The following is a 20,068-nucleotide window of genomic DNA, read 5'->3' as shown; positions in this document are numbered from 1 at the left end:
CACTTGGTAATCTGTGCATTGAAGATAACAGGACCGAGAAATTGCACGGGTGTACTGCTGTGCACTGGGCGAAGAGTTTGATGCAGGGCATGCAAGGCGGGGGAGAGGGGGATGTTGGGGGGAGAGGGAACGATGGGGGGAGAGGGAGAGTGGAGGATGGGGAGGGGGGGGTGAGAGTGAATGGGAGATGGGCGATGGCGAGAGTGGGAGATGGGGGCGATGGGGAGAGGGGAGATGGGCGATTGGGAGATGGGGAGAGTGGGAGAGGGGGGATGGGAGATGGGGGGGCGATGGGGAGAGTGGTACAATGGGGGGGGCAACCGAGAGAGGAAGGCAGGGAGATGGGGGAGCATGATGCGACAGTGGGTGAGCAAAAGGGAAGGTCTGTGATAGGGTGGAAGGCAGGAGAGATTTGAGAGACATAGGGGATGATAGGCCAAATTGAGATGGTAATGGCACAAGTTAGGAAACAAAAGATGAGTCTAGTTAGGGTATGAATGGTGGAATCATCATGGTTGACTCTTAACTGCTCCTCTATTGTACCAAACCGCTACAACAATAACAGCGGTTCTTCTCGAGGGCAATTAGGGATGGACAATAACTGTTAGCCTTGCCAGTGACACCCACATTTCTTAAAACGCAAATAAATAAAACACACAGTGCCTCAGAGAGTGGCAGGACAAGGCCCCGCTTGATGAGGTCTCGCTCAGAGGCCTGATCATTGGGTTTAAGAACATAAGAAATAGGAGCAGCAGTAGACCACACGGCCCCTCGAGCCTGCTCCGCCATTTAATAAGCATGGCTGATCCGATCATGGACTCAGCTCCATTTCCCTGCCCACTCCCCATAACCCCTTATTCCCTTATCGCTCAAAAATCTGTCTATCTCTGTTTTAAATAAATTCAATGACCCAACCTCCACAGCTCTCTGGGGCAGAGAATTCCACAGATTTACAACCCTCTGAGAGAAGAAATTCCTCCTCATCTCAGTTTTAAATGGGCGGCCCCTTATTCTGAGACTATGTCCCCTCGTTTTAGTTTCCCCTATGAGTGGAAATATCCTCTCTGCATCCACCTTGTCGAGCCCCCTCATTATCTTATATGTTTCGATAAGATCACCTCTCATTCTTCTGAACTCCAATGTGCATCGGCCGAACTTACTCAATCTCTCTTCATAAGTCAACCCCCTCATCTCCGGAATCAACCTAGTGAACCTTCTCTGAACAGCCTCCAATGCAAGTGTATCCTTCCTTAAATACGGAGACCAAAACTGTATGCCAATCCTGTACCAATGCTAATATATTACCCCCAACCCCGTGAGCTCTTATCTTGTGCAGTAACCTTTTATGTTGCACCTTTTATGGGTTTGACACAAAGCAGCGGCCAGGCGTACCCTTGCCGCGAAGAAGGGAGAGGAAATTGGAGCGTGAGTTCCCCTGAACTGTACCCGTGTACCTATCTGCCCGGTTAGGGTTGCCAACTCTGATGTGCGCATTCCTGGAGGTTTCATCACATGACCTCCCGCCCTCCCCAGCCCCGCTCCCATCAGACAGCCCTCCGATATTTTTATGACTAACAAAAGTGTTCAAAGAAAACGGGGGACAAAATGCCCCATTGATTGCCCGCCCCGGATTTTGCTGGCAGTAGTTATCCCGGAGGTTAATCCGGGAGGGCGGAGGCCCGACACCAGCTCGCTCGCCCGCCCGCTCCCCTCTCGGCCAGAGGGTGTCGCATGACGCAGGGGAAAGTCAAGGGACAGGGAAGAGATATTCAAGCGACTCTCCAAAAAAAAAACCAGGCAGAGGTTTAAAATAGCAGCTTTGAGAGCGACTCGGAGACATTGACTGATAACAGGGGAGGAGAGCGAAAAAGATTTCAAACTCGCAGGCGACAGGAGCGAGTTATTCATCGAATAAAAATAACGTCTGTTCTGCATCAGCGGAACAAAAACTTTACAACTGATCTTGTGAGTCACCCGCACAACAACATTTATACAGCGCGATTTTAACAGTGCAAAGTGCCCTCAAGGCGCTTCACACGAGCAATTGCCAAACAAAATTTGATACCGAGCCACATAAGGAAACATTAGGACAGATGAACAAAAGCATGGTCAAAGAGGTAGGTTTATTATAAATGTTCTTTGAACATTTCATTATGAGTTAAAAATATCGGAGGTGGCAAAAAAGGTGGTTTGACTGACAGTCAAGCTTTAAAGTGATTGGTAGAAGGATTCAAGGGGAGTTGAGGAGAACTTTCTTCACCTGGAGGGCGGTGGGGGCCCTGGAATTCACTGCCTGAAAAGGTGGTAGAGGCAGAAACCCTCATCGCATTTAAAAAGTACTTGGATATACACTAGAAGCGCCATAAACTACTGTACTGTATGCATCTATGAGTATGCTCACAGGTTTGTTGAGTTGGGAGTGGCTTAGCCAGTCACGTGATGTTCACAAGCCTCAATAAAACCCCAGCCAGTTGGGTTCAGGGGATCCACGATGAGGCAGGTGGTTGTGAGCCTGGTAATGTGTAGTGTGATTGTTAAACTTTTGCTAATAATCCAATTAGTTCTTAATAGCAATGTGTTGCTATGAATTCTTAAGCAAAGAACCCATGAAGCAAATACATTACACGTACAAGGTTACTGATCAAGAGCTGGAAAGTGGGATTAGGCTGGAAAGCTCTTAAGCAGCACGGGCACAAAGGGCCGAATGGCCTCCATCTGTGCCGTAAATTTCTATGATCCAATCAGATAACGAAGAGTCTGTTGGCTCTCCGATGGGCCGTGGGAAGGCAGGGCCCGGCGAGGGCGGACGGGCAATGGTGGGAGTATGGGGGCGGGGCTGTTGGAGGCAGGAGGTCACGTGATGAAATCTTCGGGAATAGGCCCAACCAGAGTTGGCCACCTGAACTCGGAAGCTGTGCCTCATGGCCGCACAAAGATCGTGGGCGTGCAGCTAAACGGCGCCGTGGGAGCGGTGTCGGGGACGCTCAAGTCCACTCCAAGTGAGTGGCTCCTTGGGTTGTCCCACAATGCCCCGCCTGCCATTCACCGCGACGCCACCCCGCTCCGTGAGATGGAAAAAAAAATCACGCATAACACCGACCTTCCCATTCGCGGAGACATAAAAACATAGAAAATAGGAGCAGTAGTAGGCCATTCGGCCCTTCGAGTCTGCACCGCCATTCAACATGATCATGGCTGATCCTCTATCTCAACACCATATTCCCGCTTTTTCCGCATACCCCTTGGTGCCTTTTATGTCGAGAAATCTATCTGTCTCCCTCTTAAATATATTCAGTGACTTGGCCTCCACAGCCTTCTGTGGTAGAGAATTCCACAGGTTCACCACCCTCCGAGTGAAAAAATTTCTCCTCATCTCAGTCCTAAATTTCCTACCCCGTATCCTGAGACTGTGACCCCTTGTTCTAGACTTCCCAGCCAGGGGAAACATCCTCCCCGCATCCAGTCTATCCAACCCAGTCAGAATTTTATACGTTTCAATGAGAACCTCTCTCATTCTACTAAACTCTAGTTAATACAGGCCTAGTCAACCCGATCTCTCCTCATGCGACAGTCCTGCCATCCCAGGAATCAGTCTGGTGAACCTTTGCTGCACTTCCTCTATGGCAAGTATATCCTTCCTTAGGTAAGGAGACCAAAACTCCACCCAATACTCCAGGTGTGGTCTCACCAAGGCCCTGGAAAACCCGCCACAAAAGCATTAAACATCTCGCAGGGCACTCTGGGAAACAGCAGCCGACATTCACGCAGCTGGGATCGACCCACTGTCCAGGGGGAGGGAGTCGTGGGATGCAGGCAACGTACTGAGCCAACAGCAGAGGTCCCTCGGCTCCGACCTCCCTCGGAGACAGTGGACAGCAGTCGACCCACTCCGCACGGGGCACGGACGCTGTGACCACTCGCTCCACACGGGGAAGGTGAGTGACAACCCAAAGTGCGACTGTGGCCCCGAGTCCCAGACCCTGGAATACGTCACATCGACCCTCCCACTGAGACCTGTTGCCGTGAGGCACCGCATTTCTCCACTAGGCATCCCAGGAGGCCGCCGACTGGATAGCCAAACTACGCATCACACGATGGGCTTTTCCCATCATACGAAACAACAAAAGAAAGAAAGACTTGCATTTATATAGCGCCTTTCACAACCACCGGACGTCTCAAAGCGCTTTACAGTTAATGAAGTAATTTTGGAGAGTAGTCACTGCTGTACTGTGGGAAACGCAGCAGCCAATTTGCGCACAGCAAGCTCCCACAAACAGCAATGTGATAATGACTCAGATAATCTGTTTTTGTTATGTTGATTGAGGGATAAATATTGGACAGGAGACCGGGGATAGCTCCCCTGCTCTTCTTCGAAATAGTGGCCATGGGATCTATTACGTCCACCTGAGAGAGCAGACGGGGCCTCGGTTTAACGTCTGATCCAAAAGACGGCACCTCCGACAGTGCAGCACTCCCTCAGCACTGCACTGGAAGTGTCAGCCTGGATTTATGTGCTCAAGTCCCTGGGGACAACAACAAATCAGAAGCAAGGCAGATCTCCTGGATAGATCGGAGTGGGGCTTCTCTGTTTACAAGCAGCAAAGTCTTAAAAGGAAAGGAGTCGGGGGGTGGGGGGGGGCGTTAAAACAACCCCGGAGTGAGCGCACTCAGACAATTAAAAACAGCTAAAATAGGCACTGCAGTGAATCAGCATCTGAGCAACAGCTGCGGCTATTAGGTTTGACAAAAGTGCAAATTACAGCACTGGTTCGGTGCGAACAGGGTTTAAAACGCACGGTCTATCATTAACAGTGAAATCAGCGACTGTCTCTGGGTTGTAAAGCCGTCTGCACTGTTAACTATTCAGAGTGACCTTTGTCTCTGTGTGATTATCTCTGAAATGATTGAACATTTTACCAGCTGAATGGCTGCACAGAGTATGCTGTTTGTTCAGCTATTCCAACAACTCCCTAATTTATCAGCAGGGTCGCGCTACCAAGTACCGCTCCCCCCCCCCCCCCCCCGCCCTTCTCTTTTTTTTGTGGCTTATTTGAACCTGAGACAACAATTGTGCTAAGATGTCCTCTAGCAGGAGGTGTTACATAACAACCAATGCTTCACGCACAAAGCCCTCCATCTACTTAGACTATGTAGACTCAGAAGGTTGTGGGTTCAAGTCCCACTCCAGGGACTTGAGCGCATAAATCTAGGCTGACACTCCCAGTGCAGTGCTGAGGGAGTGCTGCACTGTTGGAGGTGCCGTCTTTCGGACGTAAAAGATCCCATGGCAGTATTTCGAAGAAGAGCAAGGGGAGTAATCCCCGTGTCCTGGCCAATATTTATCCCTTGATCAATACGATCTGGTCATGATCACATTGCTGTTTGTGGGAGCTTGCTGTGCGCAAATTAGCTGCCGCGTTTCCCACATGACAACTGTGACTACACTCCCAAAAGTACTCCACTGGTTGGTAAAGTGCTTTGAGACATCCGGTGGTCATGAAAGGCGCTTCATAAATGCAAGTTTTTCTTTTTATTGTCATGACCTGCGCACCGCCTCCTTTTGCAGTTTGTGACAATTGATCTCGAAGGCTCCGAGAGCAGACTTTTTTTTGTAGGCCCGTTTCCCCTAGCAACGAGGCAGTGTTCTGTGGCCGGTGGCGAGGAAGGCAGATATTATGCAATATGATAATCAGGTAGTTCTGAGTGTTGTCACTCTGCAGCATTCTAATTTCACCTATGACTCATGCGTCTGGAGAGGGCTTTATTGAAAATGGTTTTAATTAAACGAGTGCAATCTATTTGGTTAAATATACCTGCAGGGGAAAAGGTCTTACGGCTTTTAGACGCTGGGTGTTCATGTCCCTGAGGTTTAGATAATAAACACTGTGAGAAGGTTGGCTGGTTTCAAACTGTGTTTGAATTGGGCCGTCCGCAGACTTTGAACAGGCTGCACCTGGAGACACTGACGGTGCTTGCTCTGCACTTCCCTGTTGCCGGTGGCAACCCAGGTTTCGGCAATGTTGTTGTTGTAAAGAATGACCTTGAATTTCAAACCACGGAAACAGGCCATTCGTCCCAACAGGTCCATGTTGTGTGTTTACGCTCCACATTACTGCAATGATATCGGGCCCTGGTGAGACCGCACCTGGAGTATTGTGCACAGTTTTGGTCTCCTTATCTACCTTCAGAATAAGGGGTCGCCCATTGAAGACGAAGATAAGGAGGAAATTCTTCTACATAAGAACATAAGAAATAGGAGCAGGAGTAGGCCATACTGCTCCTCGAGCCTGCTCCGCCATTTAATACGATCATGGCTGATCTGATCATGGACTCAGGTCCACTTGCCTGCCCGCTCCCCATAACCCCTTATCCCTTTTTCAGTTAAGAAACTGTCTATTTTTGTCTTAAATTTATTCAATGTCCCGTCTTCCACAGCTCTCTGAGGCAGCGAATTCCACAGATTTACAACCCTCAGAGAAGAAATTCCTCCTCATCTCAGTTTTAAATGGGCGGCCCCTTATTCTATGACCATGCCCTCTAGTTCTAGTCTCCCCCATCAATGGAAACATCCTCTCTGCATCCACCTGGTCGAGCCCCCTCATAATCTTATAAGTTTTGATAAGATCACCTCTCATTCTTCTAAATTCCAATTAATTATGCTCCACATTACTGCAATGATATCGGGCCCTGGTGAGACCGCACCTGGAGTATTGTGTACAGTTTTGGTCTCCTTACCTACCTTCAGAATAAAAGGTCGGAAATGAGGAGGAATTTCTTCTCTCAGAGGGTCATGAATATTTGGAATTCTCTACCCCAGAGAGCTGTGGAGGCTGGGTCACTGAATATATTTAAAGGTGGAGCTAGACAGACTTTTGAATGATAAGGGTTATGGGGAGCGGGCAGGGAAGTGGAGTTGAGGCTAAGATCAGATCAGCCATTATCTTATTGAATGGTGGATCAGGCTCGAGGGGCCATATGGCCTACTACTGCTCCTATTTCTTATGTTCTTTTGTAAGAAAGGATATACTTGCCATAGAGGGAGTGCAACAAAGGTTCACCAGACTGATTCCTGGGATGGGAGGATTATCCTATTAGGAAAGATTGAGTAGACTAGGTCTATATTCTATTGAGTTTTAGAAGAATAAGAGGTGATCTCATTGAAACATAAAACATTCTTACAGGGCTTGACAGGGTAGATGCAGAGAGGATGTTTCCTCTGGCTGGGGAGTCTAGAACCAGGGGTCACAGTCTCAGAATAAGGCGTCGTCCATTTAGGACTGAGATGAGGAGAAATTTTTTCACTCAGAGGGTGGTGAATCTTTGGAATGCTCTGCCCCAGAGGGCTGTGGAGGCTCAGTCTTTGAGTATATTCAAGACAGAGATAGATAGATTTTTGGATATTAAGGTAATCAAAGGATATGGGGATAGGGTAGGAAAGTGGAGTTGAGGTCGATGATCAGCCATGATCTTATTGAATGGCGGAGCAGGCTCGAGGGGCCAAATGGCCTACTCCTACTTCAGCGCGCCCTACCAGTCTAACCTTCTATTCCTTTCTCCCTTGTGTACTTGTCTAGCTTCCCCTGAAAGGCATCAAAAATAGACATTGTCTGCTTTCCACAAGATTCTTGCAGGGCCACCTGAGCAGGTGGTCTTTGTGACGACCCTGCCAGCTTACCAGGCGCCACTTTCTACCTGCCTACTGTAATGTATGCACCTGCGCGCATGCTCCCAGGTTTGTGGGGCTGTTGCACTGTGAGTGGCTTAGCCAGTCACGTGATGTTCACAAGACTCAATAAAACCCCGATTAGTTGAGAACAGGTTCTCCACGATGAGGCATGTAGTTGTGAGCCTGGTGGACGAACTGGTGGGGTTCAGTTTGAGTGTTAATCCTTTGCTTAAAAACCAGCTAGTTCCTTACAGCAAATGTGTAGCTGTGACTTCTTATGCAAAGAACCCATGAAGCAGATACAATATACCTACCAGTCAGTCGAGGGCTCACTCCAATCAAACAGGCCCAGTAGCAGGACTCTAAATTCCTAAGGCCCGGGAGGAGTGGGAGGGGAGGACACAGCACCGCGGCAGGGTAATGGGGAACGACTGCCCCGGCCGGAATTTGGGGCGGGTATTAGTTCGACCCAGGTCTCCGACTCTTTTTGAACACGGACCAATTTCGGCAGATGTGGGAGTGGGGTGTTGCTTGTGTCAGCCCCCTCTCTCCCTGTGAGCTAGCCACGAAGAAAGAAAGACTTGCATTTATGTAAGGGGATAAAATACGGTCACTAAAGTGGATACTGAAGGTAGTGAATTCATCCGACACTTGGTCCTGATTGAAGGGCTTATCAGTATTAGGAGGTTCTGAGGGATCTGGAGTTCCTCTACCTTACGGTAGGGATTGTAATATATCGTAAATTGACCGATTGTATGTAAAACTCACTTATGTATGTAAAGCACGCTTATAACACTCACTTACAAAGGGTTTAAAGAAGGGAAAGCAGCAAAGCTTGCTGCACAGCAAAGCTTGATGGCTAATGAACCATCCGTTGTGTTAACCTTAATACAGACTGATTCAGTACTGAATAACACATCCACCAAGGACAGGAGGAACTCAACAGTCTATTGTAGCAACATCTGAAGGGATATTTGGGAACAAGATAGCAAACCCTGGGAAACAAGGTTAATTCACATGTCATGAGGAACTGAGGCAAAGTTGACACCACTGAATAACACATTCCGGAAGGGTGACATGTGATGGGAGATGGATTGGTGGGGGAGCCACTCAGAGCCAGTCTGATGTAACTTCGCTGATAACAGTTGGCCAATCGGTGGTTTTGTAGGAGGGTCGCACACCTCGGAAAATGTATAACTGTAGATGTAAAACCTCTGTTTTTAGAAGGTTCATCCGTGAACACTTCCCCTGCATGCTTGAATAAAAACCGGTTGAATCGAGTTTCGTCTGAGTGACTCCGTGGTCGCTATACTGGGCGGGGGTCGATTCCTTATATCAGGGAGTCCACCATGAAGAAGAGAAGTCTTCTTTTACCCCAACAATTTCTACAGCGCCTTTCACGACTACCGGATGTCCCAAAGCGCTTTACAGCCAATGAAGTACTTTTGAAGTGCACTCACTGTTGTAATGTAGGAAACGCGGCAGCCAATTTGCACACAGCTAGCTCGCACAAACAGCAGTATGATAAATGACCAGATAATCTGTTTGAATTATGTTGATTGAGGGATAAATATTGGCCAGGATACCCTGCTCTTCTTCGAAATAGTGCCATGGGCGGCCGAAATTCAGGCCCGTCAGAAAGCTGGTGCACATACCGTTTCTTAAGTGCTTTTACCGCCGTCTCGGAAGAGGTTGACTCTTGATCAATATTCAGGTCTAAGGCAATGAAATATTTTTGAAATGCAATCACTGTTGTAATGTGGGAAACGCGGCAGCCAATTTGCGCACAGCAAGCTCCCACAAACAGCAATGTGATAATGATCCAGATAATCTGTTGTAGTGATGTTAATTGAGAGATAAACATTGTCCAGGACACCGGGGATAACTCCCCTGCTCTTCTTCAAAATAGTGCCGTGGGATCTTTTACGTCCACCCGAGAGAGCAGATGGGGCCTCGGTTTAACATCTCATCTGAAAGACAGCACCTCCAACAGCGCAGCACTCCCTCAGCACCACACTGGGAGTGTCAGCCAAGATTTATGTGCTCAAGTTTCTGGAGTGGGACTTGAACCCACAACCTTCTGACTCAGAGGTGAGAGTGCTACCCACTGAGCCACAGCTGTGCGTGGGAGCTTCCTGCATGGTAAATGTCAGCATGTAGCTTACAGAAAGAAAAAAGTAAGGCTTTCACATTCCTATAGCACCTTTCACAACCTCAGGATGTCCCATTTACAATTAAGTACTTTTTGAACTGTGGTCACTACTGCAACTTAATTAGTGGAGGCAGCTAGGGCACCTTTGAGTCACAACAAGACTCAACATCATCATCATGGGCGCTCTCTCGAGCGAGGATGACTTGCTTCCACAAGAGTTCACAGATGCTTCAATGAAGGACCCGATGTTCCAGTCCTGAACTCCAATTGAGGGGGTGGAAGATGCCCGTGCGTAGGTTTTTTTAACGTATGGTGACCGTTGCACATCAGCCACCACATGGGCTCGACAGAGCTAGGCCTTTATCCAGTGGCAAGGGTTGAACCAGGACGACTGGAGACCTGCCCTGCTGCACGGACTGAGTGCGCACACGTATCGCAGTGTGGGCTGTCCCGTGCTGTCCCTGGGCCCTCGGCTCTTCTGGGCCCCGTACCTTAATTCGCTGCACCTTCACCCACGATGTTCCAGGGCCCGACCCTCCAGCTCTATTTATAGCCCCGACCTGCGGTGGTGTTCTCTCACAGGTCGGGGCGGCCCACAATACACGAACAAGACTATAGGCAGGCTAGCAACGATTCACTTATTCAAAGTTTAATCCTTCAAGTAAGGTAAAGTCCTTAGAAAATCAATCTTCTGGGGAGAAAGGTCTATCAAAACCTAGAATCCAAAGCTAGGGGCCATAAATATAAGACAGTCACTAAATAAATCCAACAGGGAAATTAGGAGAAACTTCTTTTCCCAGAGGGTGGTGAGAATGTGGAACTCACTACCACGGCCGCCAATGGTGGAGCGATGCATTTAAGGGGAGGCTAGACAAGCATATGAGGGAGAAGGGAATAGAGGGTTATGCTGATAGAGTTAGATGAGGAAAGACGGGAGGAGGCTCGAGTGGAGCATAAACGCCGGCATGGACTGGTTGGGCCGAATGGCCTGTTTCTGTGCCGTATATCCGATGTAATCCTGTGTACATGAGGGCGAAAGGACTAGAAGGATATGCTGATAGTGATAGGGTGAGGTGAAGTAGGGTGGGAGGAGGTTCATGTGGAGCTTAAACACCGGCACAGACCTGTTGGGCTGAATGGCCTGTTTCTGTGCTGTGAATACTATGTAATATAAGCAGCCTTTGAGCTCCAATTTCCAGTGTCGATTCCAAAGTCCTGTGCCAACTTTTTATAGATTTCTGAGCTACAAAGCACCAATCGAAATGTCCTTATAAGGCATGCAACTACCTCTCTGAATGACAAGATGTATTATCATGAGCAATGGGTGAAGTTACACTCCCGATCGCTGATCAAAAATCCCTGAAAGACCAGTTTGTCAGCAGTTTGTGCCGCTGTCATCTTTAGTGCTGAGAGGAAACTATCAATAAACAGTGTGTGTAGAAAATGGAAGATCTGCACTGGTGACACAAAGGCTGAGAGACACTGACCGACGCACCGGAAAGAGACATTTAGGTTATCACCGACCTACTTTGGCTCTCGGTCTGGCAACGCCTCGATTAAAACAATTCTCATCCTTCTGTTTAAATCCCTCCATGGCCTCACCCCCTTCCCTATCTCTGTAACCTCCTCCAGCCCCACAACCCTCCGAGATCTCTGCGCTCCTCCAATTCTGGCCTCTTGCACATCCCAGATGTTAATCGCTCCACCATTGGTGGCCGTGCCTTCAGCTGCCTGGGCCCTAAGCTCTGGAATTTTCTCCCGAAACCTCTCTGCATCTCCTTCCTCTTTTAAGATGCTCCTTAAAACCTGCCTCTTTGACCAAGCTTCTGCCCTAATATCTCCTTGTGTATTCGATGTCAAATTTTGTTTGATAATCACTCTAGTGAAGTACCTTGGGATGATATGCTACGTTAAAGGCGCTATATAAATGCCCAGTTGAAATGGATATTTCCTTCTTAAAAAAAACACTTTGTAATTTAATATTTTTAAGTGGAATATTGGGACCTGAATCTCAATATTAGCTGCATCCTACATTCAGCAAAGCCAAGGAAGACATGCACCATGCCTTAAATTTAATATATTATAATGGTTTTAAGTATTGGAGAACTGCTAAACTACAAACAGCCCTAATTTATATGACTTCTGTGCCCCTTCCACAATTGCAATTGCACCACAGAAAACTACTAGAAAGCAGAATTTTGTACTCTAGGCTAAGAATTACATGCAGAAAACAACGCACTCTTAGCACAGCATGAAGCAAAATTGAAGGTAGATTATTGCTGCAGATTTATTTTTCCCAAAATTATTTACTCAACATTTTGAATTTAGCATCTTCATGCTGGCTCGGCATGTCTTTCCCCTCAGCCTTACTCCACATCATAAGAACATAAGAAATAGGAGCCATTTGGCCCCTCGAGCCTGCTCCACCATTCAATAAGATCATGGCTGATCTGATCTTGGGCTCAGCTCCATTTCCCTGCCCGGTCCCCATAACCCTTTACTCCCTTATCACTCAAAAATCTGTCTATCTCCGCCTTAAATATATTCAATGACCCAGCCTCCACAGCTCTCTGGGGCAGAGAATTCCACAGATTTACAACCCTCTGAGAGAAGAAATTCCTCCTCATCTCAGTTTTAAATGGGCGCCCCCTTATTCTGAATTCACTAGGATGAGAATAGAGATGATGGAAGACTTTGAAAAATAAACCTTGGGCCATGTACACTGAAGCAGAAAAGGTTAAGGAGGGACCAATCAGAAGTGATCAAAATGATGAGAAGATTTGAGAAGGTGAATAGTTAAAGTTTCATTACACTGGTCAATTGAAAGGCTCATAAATTTAGGAACAGGAGTAGGCCATTTAGCCACTCTAGACTGTTGCGTAATTTAATTAGATCTTGGCTGATCTTTACCTCAACTCCATTCACCCACCTTTGCTCCACACACCTTGATACCCATATCCAACAAAAATCTACCAATCTCAGCCTTTAAGATTTCAATTGACCAGATAATCTGTTTTAGTGATGTTGATTGAGGGATAGAAACATAGAAACATAGAAAATAGGTGCAGGAGTAGGCCATTCAGCCCTTCGAGCCTGCACCGCCATTCAATAAGATCATGGCTGATCATTCACCTCAGTACCCCTTTCCTGCTTTCTCTCCATACCCCTTGATCCCTTTAGCCATAAGGGCCCATATCTAACTCCCTCTTGAATATATCCAAAGAACTGGCATCAACAACTCTCTGCGGTAAGGAATTCCACAGGTTAACAACTCTCTGAGTGAAGAAGTTTCTCCTCATCTCAGTCCTAAATGGCCTACCCCTTATCCTTAGACTGTGTCCCCTGGTTCTGGACTTCCCCACGGGGTGGGGGAACAAGTCCCCTGCTCTTCGCAATAGTGCTGTGGGATTTTTTGCATCCACCTGATGGAGTAAACAAGGCCTCGGTTTGATGACTTATCTGAAATACAGCACCACCAACAGTGCAGCACTCCCTCAGCATTGCACTGGGAGGGTCAGCTTAGATTATGTGCTCAAGTCTCGGTGTGCAGGGTTGGGGGGGGGCTTGCAGACACGAACTTCTGACCAAATTTTGTTTGATAACACTCCTGTGAAGCACCTTGGGATGATTTACTGCCTTAAAGGCGCTATGTCGTTGTTGTTGTCCAGACGCAAAGTCCAATGGGTCAAGGCCGACACCTAGTGCAAGCTGTTCGTTGTTTATTTAACTTTGGCCCTGTGGCTGGGATCGTGATGGACTGTGACGGGTGATGGCCTTTTGCTTTAATTGAGGTGCCAGCGTACCACTTGATACTGCGTTTTATTTACAGGGAAAGAGCATGTCCCGCACAACAGCGACAGTAGCAATATGCTCACTGCCACGTCTGTCAGTCCAAGTGATCTGGATCAGACAGGTTGGGGCGCCAGATTTATTGTTTGAGTTGACCTTTACAGACTGTAAAAAGTGTCTCACTTCAACTCTGCCTCACTGTTACATTACAACAGTGACTACACTCCAAAAGTACTTCCTCGGCATAAAGCGCTTTGAGACGTCCGGTGGTCATGATAGGCGCTAGAGAAATCCAAGCCTTTCTTTTTTTCTTTTTATGCACAGCAAAGCACCTTCCCGATTTCATGTTATTTGTGAACAGCTTCTGTACAGTAGTTTACCCCCCCCTTCTCCCACTCCCTCCCGTCTCTTTCTCTGCCCTTTACTGAAGCGTGTGATTCAGTGGTCCTGTTTGTCCTGCCCTTCCCCCCCACCCCCCACCCTGTTTTCTCCCTCTCCTGAAGGTGCTGACTCATGCTGGGGCTCAGTTCTCCAGGCACGGCGATATATTTCCAAGTCAGGGCGGTGCGTGACTTGGAGGGGATCGGGGAGGTGATGGTGTTCACATGCGCCTGCTGCCCTTGTCCTTCTAGGTGGTGGAGGTCGCGGCTTTGGGAGGTGCTGCCAAAGAAGCCTTGGTGAACTGTTGTGGTGCATCCTGTAGATAAAACACACTGCAGCCACTGATACGTCCTTACTACACAGTATAAATGCACACGAAGCCCATGCTTGAGAGAAGGTCAGTCTGTGACCTGTCCTTTATTCCTTAGCACTCAAGTGATGAAGGTGGGTGGAGCTTCCCCTTTTATACCTGAAGGTCCAGGTTAGGAGTGTCTCCCACCAAGTGGTCAGTATTCTCACGGTGTACAACTTAGGTCAGTTTATACATAGGTTACAATGCTGGTTGAATACATGACAGCCACGGGGCGTGGTGGTGGAGGGAATGGATATTTGAGCTGGTGGATGAGATGCTGATCAAGGGGACGGCTTTGCTCTGCATGGTGTTGAGCTTCTTGAGTGCTGTTGCACTGTACCCATCCAGGCCAGGAACGAGTATTCCATCACGCTTCTGACTAGGAGTAAGTGAGACAGAATAGATTGTTTCTCCTGATTCAATCAGATCCCTATGCCAGGACAATGCGCAACAGAGAGGTTTTATTTTAGAAAGAAAAAAGACTTGCATTTCTATAGCGCCTTTCATGACCTCAGGACTTCTCAAGGCACTTTACACCCAATGAAGTACTTTTTTATTCATTCATGGGATGTAGACCAGCATTTATTGCCCATCACTAATTACCCTTGAGAAGGGGGAGGGGAGCCACCTCAAAAGCCACTTTTGAAGTGTCATAGGTGGTCCCTCGAGCGAGGATGACTTGCTTCTACACCAAAAGGGACAAGTTCACAGGTGTTTCAGTGAAGGACCCGATGTTCCAGTCCTGAACTTCAAGGGTGGAAGATGCCTGTGCGTGGATTTTGTTAACGTGTGGTGACCGTTGCACACCAGCCACCACACAGGCTTGACAAATCTAGGCCTTTATCCAGTGGCAAGGGTTAACCATGACGACTGGAGACCTGCTCTGCTGCACGGACCTGTACGCACACGTATCGCAGTGTGGGCTGGGCCGGTGCTGCCCCTGGGCCCTCGGCTCTTATGGGCCCCGTACCCTCATTCGCCGCACGTCCGCCACGATCTCCCGCCACTCCTCCGCCACAAAACATTCACCGCACCTCCGCCACGATCTCTCACCGCTCCTCCGCCACAAAACGTTTGCCAAACCTCTGCCACGATCTCTCACCGCTCCTCCACCACAAAACATTCGCCGGACCTCCACCACAATCACTCGCCGAATCTCAGCCACGATCTCTCATCGCTCCTCCGCCTGAAGTGTAGTCACTGGTGGAATGTAGCAAATGTTTTACAACCATCATGCAGGCTGGGCCCCTCTGGGGAAACTCTCTCACATCCAGTGTCCACCAGTTACGCTGTACATGAGACATGGGAAGTGTTTGGCAATGTTAATTTAAATCTAATTTATTAAAAGCCGACTCAACTCAGCACCAGACAGCGGAACAAGTGAGATTGTCAACACGAAAGCTCCCACTTCAAGGCTGCGGCGGTCTAATTTCTCATTACTAATAGGCACTTGAACACCTTGTCTCCAGATGTAGCTTAACTGTAGATAAATATTGAAGAAAAGCCTTTTATTAAGTTGCTGCCGTCAAACAGACTGCATTAGATCAGTGAGACTCAGATTAATGAGGTTATGTATCTGATCGCAGTGATGAAGTGGAGCCAAAGGTATCTTGTCTTCATGCCTATTCACCTCACAGTGAATAAATAAGAGGCACTGGAGACTAAAATGACACTGGTATAGCAGATGCTCCTAACATGGGGTTTGACACTTGTCTATTTTCCCTGCTGGCTTCACATGGCGATTCAAGAGGATCTCCAACATCCAGCAACAGTGATGTTTTCAAGCAGGCTAAGCAGCCAATCACATTGAAGAATTCTCACAGACAGCAAACCAGGAAGTAAAATGCACTTGTTATTCTTCACTTTTTATAAACTTTACAGAGAGCAAAATAAAGATTTGGACATTCACATATGATTAAGGTAGGAGCTGAAATATCATAAACTGTTAAAAAGAATTAATTTTTATTATATTAAAAATCTAAGAAAGTTTTGTCAAAATGGAAAAATTTTACATTCCACAAATATAAAATTAGTTTTTCAGGGCCAGAGAGGTTATTCAGCAGTAGTTATGACTTAGTATACTGTTTAAAAACCCAGTTATACCACATTCAAAAGGCGTAACTTTTTTTTGGGGGGGGGGTGGGTGGGGGTTAACAGTGATATTACAGTATAAAAGGGGAAGTTCATGTCAATTCAAGTGAGTTCTAAAGATTGCCGTCTGCGAGGACCTCAACAGCGCACCCTGTGGAGGAGCGGGGAATCGCTGACAGCACCTTCCGCGTTTAATTGCACATGCCCAGAAGTTGTGGTCAGTTTCACAAGGACAGCAGACGCTGACAGTTTCGGTGTCATTAAAAATTCTGGGCCGAAAGTCTCTTCCTTTAAAGAGCCTCCATTGTCTCAAACTGATGTGGTACGTGGGAAGCACCGTTCTGGACAGACATCGCGTCTGAATCCAATCTGCATTACGGGAAACTGTACACTGTGCATTTAATCCCCTTGAGACCTAAACGTAACCCGACAGCAACGTCTCAAAGGAACTGACCTGAAATTCCTCTCGGGCTAAGTGGTCCAAAAATACGAAAGCGGGGACACGGAGCTTGGGCAAACCTCCATCATCAAGGCGTCATTTCACAAGAGCCTCAGGGGTCGAAATTCGGTTTCTACCGCCTCTCGTTACCGCCGGAGAGGGGCGGGGCTAATGGACAGCTATGTCCTTACCGTCGCCGGGGACCGGATCCCTGGGCTTGCGGTAAATTTAGTCGGGCAGTGGGACCGGCGCCAAGACATACCAATGCACGCTCGGCCGCCACCCACGTGGTGATGTCATCGAGTGTGCAATGCCGCCTTGGCGCCGCGGCTGGGAAATAAGGTGTGTACGGTGGCCTTACCGCCCGGCGTCCATACAGCCTGGGAAAGGTGGCGTGACATCGGGGATTCCCGGGGCGGGAGCGTCCAGGGATCAAGGTAAGTGGTGAACTTTAATATTTTCAATATTTTTGTATTAATGGCACAAGTGGGAAAGTGTGGGTGAGGGTTAGACAGATTGTTGGAAATTTTATTTTCTTCAGTTTTTCCGGCAGCCGAACCGTGGGGCAATTTGGTCGGCCTCCTGAGATGCCGTTCCCTGGGCGCCAGAGGGTGAGTGTGCGACGCCACCTTCAGCTCTGCTCTCTCATCTTTGGGCGGCAAAACTGAATTTTGCAGTTTTGAGGCGGTACCTACCGCCCAGCGTTAAAAATCAGCACTCAGCCGGTGTCACCGCCTCAAAGACAGCGGGGCCGGATTTCGACCCCCACAGTTTGTACGCAGGAGCGTAGGGACAGGAGGATGCCATTCGGCCCCTCGAGCCCGCTCTGCGGGTGTGGTAGTAACTGCATGTGACGTGTGCAGCGGGGATTGCGATGAACTCGAGCTTGCATTCCTTTGTTCTCTGAACAGTCACAGACTCTTAGATGAGCTAAAATTTGGCTGCCTGACATTCTTTGAAAATACTTTTGATTCCATCAATAAATATTACACACAGCTTCCTAGATGCAAACGCATCTTTTAACACGATTTGACCTCCTCGGCAACCTCCCACAGTGATTCCTGAAATAAAAACAGAAAATCGCTGGATATCTCACAAAGGTGTCAGCGACCAGAAATGTTAACTCTGGCCCCGATATTGGTGGCCTTACCGCTCACTGCCACCTGCTGCCGCCGACTGCCGGTGAGTTTTGCTGCCGTTTTCCTCTCGCTCCCAGTTTCCACGTGGCCTGGAGCGGGCGGGAGGGGAGCACCGCCGGGAACCGCCCGCTGCCGTCCTCTGGCGGCCAAGTCGCGCAAGTGGCCTCCCGCCCGCCGAGATGCCGGATTGGTGCGGGGCGGGAGTCGGCGCCAGCAGGGGGAAGGACCGTTGCGTGGAGGCAGGTCTTACCCCCGACGGTAGGTATGAAGACATGAAATAAAAGGTTAGCGAACAATCTTTTAAATTTTTTTTTTACAGCGACTTTTACCTGGACGGGGTTCCCCTGAAGGTGTTCCGTTGTTTTTTTTCTTCTTTGTGATGTTTTTACTTTTCAGGCCTTCCCCCCACCCCCCCCCCACCCCCCCCCACTTCCTGGGCCCGACTCCATCCTGGGTGGCACTTGGGCAGCAAGCACATTTACCGCCGAGATTGAGAGCTCCCGCCCACTGCCGCCCAGCTTGACGGCGTAAGCCATCGTTTGGCCACCTGGCGGTACTGCCACCTCTTTTAGAGGAATCTTTCAGGCAAAGTACCGCCCGGTCTCTCGGCAGCCATCGGCGGGTCCTATGGGCGGCACTTGGGTGGGCCTTGCAGCTCATGAAAACTGGAGCCTCTGTTTCTCTCTCCGCAGATGCTGCCCGACCCGCTGAGATTGCCAGCATTTTTATTTCAGATTCCAGCATCCACTGTATTTTGTTTTTGTGCAGTGATTCCTGACGTTTCAACAGCCGTTGTGGGAGGGGGGGGGGGGGTGGGTCTTTTTAATAAGAACATAAGAACATAAGAATTAGGAACAGGAGTCGGCCATCTAGCCCCTCGAGCCTGCTCCGCCATTCAACAAGATCACGGCTGATCTGGCAATCCCGAGACAACTCCACTGAGGCTCAATCTGCTGCACATTCGCCCCTTTGATGGCTGTCAACATCGTACAAAGTCAGGGGGTCGTTGTATTAAGCAGCAAGCCGGGATTTGCAGATTTCAAAATCACGAGGGGTCGAGCCTGAGAGAAAACAGAGGACACAGACTTAAGGTGATTGGCAGAAGAACCAAAGGAGACGTCAGAAAAAACTGTTCTATGCAGCGAGTGGTTAGGATCTGGAATGCATAAGAACATAAGGAATAGGAGCAGGAGTAGGCCATAAGGCCCCTCGAGCCTGCTTCGCCATTTAATACGATCATGGCTGATCCGATCATGGACTCAGCTCCACTTCCCTGCCCGCTCCCCATAGCCCCTTATCCCCTTATCGGTTGAGAATTCTGTCTATCCCTGTCTTAAAGTTATTCAATGTCCCCGGCTTCCACAGCTCTCTGAGGCAGCGAATTCCACAGATTTACAACCCCCTGAGAGGGTGGTGGAGGCAGACTCAATCGTGGCTTTCAAAAAGGAATTGGGTAACTAGCTGAAGGAAAAGAAATTGCAGGGCTACGGGGAAAGGGCGGGGGGAGTGGGACTAGCTGAAGTGCTCTTGCAGAGAGCCGGCACAGACTCAACGGGCCGAATGGTCTCCTTCCGTGCTGTAACCATTCTATGTTTCCGATTCCCATTTCCAGTGCACGGTATCCAATCTGTGGCCCTCAATTCTTGGAATCTTGGCCCTTCAAGCCCAGGCAACGTAGTCCCATTTGCAGTTGTTCTTCTGATTCGCTGGTTTGTGCTGGGCCTACGGCTTTAGAAGGGGCCGTATTTTATTATAAAGGCATCCGCCAGCCAACTTAAGAGAACAGTAAGCATTTAAAGAGCATAACCGCGTTCTCGTTGTTGCTACAACCTACTTGCCTTCTAGTCACCTTTGTAGCTGTTGATTCAGAAGCATAAAGGGTCTTAATTTTGTAACTCTTATAAAATAAATTGTTGGCCGTGGCTCAGATAGTAGCACTTTCACCTCTGAGTCAGAAGGTCCGCTGTTTGCTGAGCACCATAATCTAGGCTGACATTCCAGTGCATAACTGAGTGAGCGCCGCACTGTAGGAGGTGCTGTCTTTTGAATAAGACGTTAA

This window comes from Pristiophorus japonicus, chromosome 15 (assembly GCF_044704955.1).
Source record: "Pristiophorus japonicus isolate sPriJap1 chromosome 15, sPriJap1.hap1, whole genome shotgun sequence".
NCBI lineage: Eukaryota > Metazoa > Chordata > Chondrichthyes > Pristiophoridae > Pristiophorus > Pristiophorus japonicus.
This window is presented reverse-complemented; position numbering follows the sequence as displayed.